Raw genomic sequence first — 8269 nt, 5'->3', positions numbered from 1 at the left:
CTTGCTTGGCCTGCTTTCTTACAAGATGCAGGACTACCAGCCCAGGGATGGCACCCCTACAGTGGGCTGGACCTTCCCACATCAATCACTAATTAAGAAAATACCCTAAGACTTGCTTATAGCCCCATCTTACTGGGGTGTTTTCTCAATTGAGGTTCCGTCTTCTGACATGACTCTAATTCATGTCAAGTTGACATGAAAACATGCTAGAATATGGGGTAAAACAGAATGGAAGAAACTGACGGAGGATGGTCATAAACTAGTTCCAGGATTCAGTGCTCCTAAGTCTTGGTATATTAATTACTTCTCTTGTTGCTGTAACAAAATACCCCGTGAAAGCAGCTTAAGAAAAGAAGGGTTTATTTGGCTTACAGTTTGAAACGGTCCGGTCCATCTGAGTGGGGAAGTCATGGTAGTAGTAGGGTAAGGGGGTTGGCCATGCTGCATCCACAGTCAGGAAGCATAAAGTGACGGATGCTGGTGCTCTCCTTATGTTTTCTTTCTTATTCAGTCTAGGACACCAGCACATGGAGGATTTCCTCCTGCATTTAGGATGGGGCTTCCTCCAATTAACCTAACCTAGAACATTTTCTTGTGTACACACCCAGAGGTTTTTCTTCTAGGTCATTCAATACCCTGTCAAGTTGATCATCAATATTAATCATACACAATGAAATGACTAAGGTGATGCCATCCTGTCCTAAATTGGTTTTGTGCCTGCCTGGTTACTTCTCAGTCTTCCACCCGACTCCCACTCCTAAGAGCTACATTCCCTTTGGCAATGCTTCTGGAGCTGTCTGTGATCTTGACGGTCCAAACAAATTATGTGGTGTCTGGAAAATGCCACTAAGCTTTACAAAGGAAAAAGGCATTACTAGTCCACCCCAAATCCCTCACTAATGTATCCCCTAGCCTTGATGTAATTATAGATTTATCTTTTGAAATGCTGTATCCCTGAGCTTGGGTACCAAGAGACTGTTCACAGGCGTGAGCCTCTTCTTGGTCCGTCCATTAATAAAAGGACTCAAAACTTTGATTGACAATCAGCATGGTTGTCAATAAGTCTCTCATATAGGTCATTTCAACATGGCCTGTTTTTTTTTCCCCATCCAGCCCGTTTGTTTCATTTTTTAAGCAGGATGTCTCTGTGTCCTGAGAAATGTGGCTCTAGTGTTTTTATTCCAGATTTCCATCTTCCAGAAGACAGCCTCCCTGTCCTGTAGATGTAATTCTAAACAGTCTTATTAAATAAGAAACACAGAGCCAAATAAAGAGTTAAAATCCCAGAGATTGAGCAGTAGCCAAGAGCTAAGACCACCTTATCATACCACTCGCGTCCTGCCCCTGAGAGAGAGACCTTCTTCCTGTGTCCTGTCTTTTTATTGTCTTTCTGTTCTGCCTTCTCATTGGTTCTAAGCCCAACCACATGACTTCCTCATCACTGCCTGTCTATACAGACTGTCCCTTGCTCTATAGATTACTGCCAGGGAAGACAACTGGTTGGTGTCACTGGTCATGTGGACCTGACTCTGAGTATCAGGCAGATCTGAATCACATGGTGAGGTGGTAAGGGCAAAGACCTGGCACCATACCTCGCAACCATATTGTAACCAGGTTCTGGAGAGCAGTGGTTCTCCACAGGAAAGAATGATAAGGGGACAAAAGTGACACGTGGGTACTGTAGAATGTAAACTGTCTTTAAAAACCGTCTTCCTGCAAAACCATGCAGGAAGCAGTCTCTTCCTCTGGTGGAATCCTGAATTATGATGTGAAGGCTACACTGGGAATTACAGTTGAGAAATTAGCCAAATAGCTTTTCTTTAAAACCATCAGATTATTTTTAAAATGTCTATAGTAATCCCTTTCTCTGAATCCTCACTATAAAGTGGTTTCCTGTTGTATTGAGTATGGACTTCAAGAATATATTTTGGGGGCTGGAGAGATGGATCAGCGGTTAAGAGCACTGACTGCTCTTCCAGAGGACCCAGGTTCAATTTCCAGCACCCATATGGCAGCTCATAACAGTCTATAACTCCAGTCCCAGGGGATCCAAGACCTTTACACAGACATACATGCAAGCAAAACACTAATGCACATAAAATTAAAAAGTCATAAAATTAAAAAATTAATTTTATGCCCTACACACAGAGAGAGAAAAGAAGAAAAAGAAGAAGAAGAAGAAGAAGAAGAAGAAGAAGAAGAAGAAGAAGAAGAAGAAGAAGAAGAAGGTGCATGCACATTAAGAATAAAGAAATAAATGCATATTTTAAAAAGAATATGTTTGGCACGGCTCTTCCCATTGCCCCCTGCTCTTCACAGGCCTTTCAAACCTCAGTGAGACTGCTCAACTAAGTGACACATGGCAAGGTCGTATCTTGTTGTCTTCGGAAATGATCATTCATAAATCAGACCCATGAATGATTCCCTCAACCAGCAGGTGACAGTCACACAAGTGAAGGCTTAGCTGTCATCTTACCCAGGTGTGACGAATTGTTGAATTCAGGGAGGCTGAATGAGTATGAGCAGAGGGTCTCGGGATTCTTTTAGATTAGGGAGTAGAAACCCAAACAGTTGTCAAAAGAACGACTAACATGTGTGGAATCGCTGAAACTAGAGACTTCACAGTGTTGTGTGGGTAGCAGTCACCTGCCATGGGATTCATGTATCATCCCGGGAAACCACGGGAGAGGGAGGGAAATCAAGTTGTAGGATGCTCTATCAGTTAAAATTTGTGCAGTTTGAAAGAACTGTGGATGTAAGATAATAAAAGTGTGTGTCTGACTTGTTTTACTTACAGAATGCCCTTAAGGGCTGTCCACGTTGTTACAAATGGCAGGATATCACTTCATTGTGTATATGGACCACTTTCTATTCACCCATTCACCTGTTCTCGGACACTTAAGTTGATGAAGAGAAAGGCCTTAAATGCTGAACTCGTTTACATTTCTTACATTTGCAATGGCTGCCCTGCCCCTCACCGGTCGGAGAAAACAACCTTCACTATGTCGTCGTACCTTACTGAAACAGACTTTCACACGAAGGCATAGCATTGCCATTCTGATGAGGCATTCTTCCTGAAGAAGCTGCTACCTCCTTGCTGTTGTAACGACCTTTGTGGAGCTTTCCAGATTGCAAACCTTGTAAGTGTACGTATTCCCCAATTAGTGCTTACAAGAAGATGGGGCTTCGCCAAACATTTCATATGCAGCTTCTATAATTGAGCGACTCCAATAATCTGTGATTTTAGCAGGGTCAATCTAAATAAATTTGAGGTAGCTTGAGGTTGGAAAGAAACTTTGTACATACGAGATGCTATTATCGTCCAAACAGCAAGAAGAAAATGACACTGTTATTTCCTGGAGAGCAAACATCATTCTAGTAATGAGTGTGGGGATTTAGAATCCCAAATCGAGGATTCTCCCCTACTTTCTCACCTATTTTAATTTTCCCACCTATTTTAATTGCCTGGCTCTTCCAAACTGGATATGTGCCTTTGGCCATTTGTCGTAACAGTCTTACAAGCGCAAGCCCTGTAGGGGACACTGTCTCCTGCTTTGGTGGGTGAGGCAGGGGTCTGTTTGGTGGTCTTAGAATGGTTGGGGGAGCTAACACTCCATGGATCCAATTTTTGACTGTTAGGAGATAGGGGTTTGTAGATAAATATTTCTCCCTCTGCTTCCTAAGACAAGATAATGAAACTTTCAAAACTGTAAGAGTTTCTAATCTGCTCTCAAAACCATCAATACCAGTATCTGTGGTTGTTGGGTTTCATCGGACTTGTTTTCATCCTTTGCCAACTGTCTGTTGCATCCAGTAAAAGTCATCATGCTCAACTTAGTCACACTCAGGGCCAGGTAGTTCTGAGTGCTCCCTCCCTTTCTCCCTCCTTCCCTCACCCCCCTCTCATGCACACACACACACACACACACACACACACACACACACACTCCAAAAAAACCTAATCTACTAATGAAGAGGTAAATGATAACATACTATGATAAATTTCATCAAACAGGTACAAATAGAATACCACAGAAATAAAGATTGGGGGATGGGGATATAAGGAGGATTTGCTTCCATGGAGAAGTTGATTCTTTTGTACCTACCGAAAATGTTGAGGGGGGCCTCTGCTTTGTCCCTGTTGGTACTCCTGGCACCGGTTGTTCCTCATTCAAAGGAAGCTTTCAGGATCTGTGGTCTGTGGAGCCGCTAACAGGCTGTGGCTCCCGTGGGTTACACACCACTGGTGGGTGCTTTCCTTGTGTTATGCTAATTTCCACAGGACTAGTAAATGTCCTAAGAGAGCAAGACTTAAGAAGTTAAGGTGTCCACCATGTTTTCTAGTTACAGAGAGAGCCAACACAGAACACACCTTACTCCACTCTCACTCGAAGGGCTGAAATGCTGTTTTCCCATCACTGTGACTATCCACCCTTTGGCACACTTACTCATGTTCACACCCATGTTGCACTGTCAGCAGCTGGAACAACCAGAAAGGAACACGACAACCCCTTTGACCATATGCCTTCTGGAAATAACACGGTACCAGTTGCTCATCATGGCAAGCCTCATGACATCTTTGAATTGTATGGCAATTCCCACGCAACAGCTGTTGGCCAAATGAGAATGCATTAGGCCCTGAGCATCACTGGACACATCCTCCCAGCCGGAGCTCCCACCAGTTGGCCAGGCTCTTGAGATGGCAATCTCACCTAGGAACTGCCTGCCTCAGTATTACAGGAGTGCTTGGTACCTTCCTGGACCAACCCTTAGGACCACAAGACCCACTGCCTTCCACTGTTTGGCTTTGGAGATTTGAGATGAAGATTTTTCTCTCTAGGTTTACATCCAAGCCTTGCTTTCTCCTAGGTTGAGAATGTTTGTATAATAAATAGTTAACAGGGTCATGGTGTGTGTGTGTGTGTGTGTGTGTGTGTGTGTGTGTGTGTGTGTAATAAAAAGGCAAATACATGTTATGCACGTTTGACTGTTGAAATCCAGTCTTTGGTAGGCTCATTAAAAATACCCTCATTATATAAACTTTTAGCATAAATAAAGTCAGGCCACCCACTCTTCCTTTGGTTCTGGAGAATGAAATAAAGACCATGGGAGAATTGAAGGCAGCCAGCCTGCGCCATTTGGAGCTGACAGAGGAAAAAGGCCAGGCAGTCTTGCTTTAGTTAAAATTATTTTCCCGGACTACTCATCAAAGCCACTGAGTCCGATGGTACACATTCCTGAAACCCTAGTGCTTTGGGAGACTGCAGCAGGATGACCCAGAGTTGGAGGTCAGCCTGGGCTACACAGTTGAAACGCTCTCACAAACAAAACACACACACATCGTGAGACCTAAGGTATAAGGTCTGTCTGCAGCTGTTTGGCTTACATGGCATTGATTGTGATCATAAATCACGTGTAAAAATTGGGAGTGTTCATTTTATTTGCCAAAAATAAACTTGATTATGGCATGACATTGTAATGTAGGCACACAACACATAATGATCAGAGTAACTGGCATGTCACCTCAAGACTCAGCATTTTAATTGAGAACATTCAGGATCCTGTTTTCTATTTATTTCAAATATCCCACTAACTACTATAAACTATAGTTAACACACTGTGTTACGGAACATTAGGCATTATTCCTCCTACCCAAATGCACTCCTGTACCCAGAAACCATCCTCTCTCAAAGCCTTCCTCCAGCCCGATTTCCCCAGACCTTGCAACACCTGAGGTTCTCTAGAGATCAATCTTAGGGCTTCCACATCTACGAACATGCATTTGTTTCCCCGTGTCTGACTTTTCCATCTTGAGGAGTTCATACAACACATTTTGATCATGTGCATACATTCCCCAACTCCTCCCAGACCCACCTCCACCTTCTTGTATTCCCCCAACTTCATACCCACTGTTCTTTCTTAATATCCCATTGATCCCAATTTGTGCTGTCCTGGGTATGGAGCCACCCACTGGAATGTGGTCTGCCTACCAGGAGCCACATCATTTAATAAAACTGACTCTCCTTCCCCCAGAAGCCATCAACTGCCCATTGTTTTTCAGTCAGTGGTGAGGGCTCATGAACCCCTTCCCAGTCCATGTTTAAATATTGACTGGGTTGATCTTTATTCAGGTATATGCCCGACTTATGTCACTCAGTTCCATCCACATTGCTTCACATGACAGGATTTCACCTTTTTAAAACAGCTTAACTTTATGTACATTGGTATGAAGGTGTCTGATCTCCTGGAACGGGAGTTACAGAAAGTTGTGAGCTGCCCTGTGGGTGCTGGGAATTGAACCCGGGTCCTCTGGAAGAGCAGCTTGTACTCCTAATCCCTGAGCCATCTCTCCAGCCCCAGATTTCATCCTTTATATGGTTCAGTATTTCATCACATACATACTCTATTTCTCCTTTATCCATGCATCTGTCAGTGGACACTTACACGTGGTTCCCATCTTTGGCTATTATGAATATATGTGCTATTGCCGGCCTCTTTTAATATGCTGACTTCAGTTCCTTCAGTAGTGGAATACATGAATCACACTGCAGTTCAATTTTCAGGTTTCTGTGGAACTTATACCATTTACATAGTGGCTAGACTGACATTTCTACCAACAGATGAAGGTGCCCTGTTTTGAACTTGAAGTGTCCCTCACAGGCTCCTGTGTGTATACACTTGCTCCCCCGCTGGTTGGTGAGGTTTGTTGAGGGGGCGGAGTGCTGTCGATCTTTGGAAAACAAGAGACTGGCTGGCAGAAACTTATACTCATTGAGGCAGGCTGCCTCCTGTTCTGTACAAGCAACTCTAGATGCTGAGCCTAGCCCACCATGATGGGCTAGACCCTCTCCCAACATGACAAAATAAACCTTCCCACTCTTGCCTCTGTCTGGTACTTTGCAATAGTAATAAGGGTCCCCTTCTCTCATATCTTTCCTGGGCTTCTCTTGATAACCTTCCAAATGTAGTAAGGCTTGTCTGCACTCACAAATGAAATTTCAGTAGTTTTTCCTTCTCTGGATTCCCTACCTTACTCCTGCCCTACTGCAAGCATGGCTCACTGCCTGGCTCACTGCTGCACTTTTCCTGAGATCTGATAGGAAACCAAGAGACCCCCAAAAAACAATTCCACCTGGGTCTCGCTTGGTGCATCAGTTTAGTTGGGATTGCTTACAGGAGCACAGGCCACTTGCAGGAAGCCAAAATACCGAGTTTCTGTCCCCAAGTATTAACTGCTCACGTATCTCCAGGGAGAAGAGGGACCTTGCATGCTGCCTCATGCACCCCTGGTTTTCACAAGGGAATGTCACCGAATCTGACTTTGAGAGGGTTCATGCAGACTTCAAGGCAATGGCTATTGTGTGCTCAAAGACAGGTTCTACAATAACATCCACATTTTATGTACTTAGAACAACAGGAAAGGACAGTGGAAAACACAAAAGCGAGGGGCAGATGCTGGCGGGCAATGTGTTCTTGAAAATAATATTCTAAATCACAATAGCAAAAATTAGGAATCAATCTAACTGTCCACCGATGGAGGAAGGGACACTGTCGTAACAAGAGAGGAAATGCTACCATCTGACAGTACGAACACACCTGGAAGGGACTAAATACAATAGAGCAGGCCTAAATCAACTGAAGGATTTCTTTGGAAATGAAGTGGATCTCACAGTAGAAGTTACCAGGGAGTGTGGGGGGGGGGGAGTTACAGATTCACCGATGCCACTAGATTGGATGAAGTTTTGGTGTTCTACTACACAGATGGACGCCCACAGCCAATTGTAACAATACTTGAAAATAGCTAGATTTTAAATGGCCTCATGACAGAAAAGCAGTGTGATGAATATACCAGAATTCTTGATTTTACTACAAAATCTATTCATGTGTAGAAACAGCATCCTCCATCCCATAGCCACCATAGTGTCATTTAAAACACTCCCAGGCTTCCTGCACCCTGCCTTCCCCCCCACCTGTTTAAAGTACCTATTCTGTCTTGCTGGTTGGTTGACTATACAGAAGGCGGCTTGTGAAGAGTCTAGCGTGGCTGTCCCAGTGAAGCCCTGGGAGGCATCATGTCTAGGGACTGCTTCATAAACTTAAGGAACATGGATTCCAGTTTTTAGAGGAGACCAAGTTTAATAAATTATTCATACAGGCCTTTAACATCATTTATTTTTGACATTGTAAATTGAATGAACAAGAAAAGGAGTAGTGGAATGTAGCTAGTACTTCCTAATGCTTTGTAGGTAGTTATGTCTATTGGCATCAC

Source organism: Peromyscus eremicus, chromosome 20 (genome assembly GCF_949786415.1).
Source record: "Peromyscus eremicus chromosome 20, PerEre_H2_v1, whole genome shotgun sequence".
Lineage (NCBI taxonomy): Eukaryota > Metazoa > Chordata > Mammalia > Rodentia > Cricetidae > Peromyscus > Peromyscus eremicus.
This window is presented reverse-complemented; position numbering follows the sequence as displayed.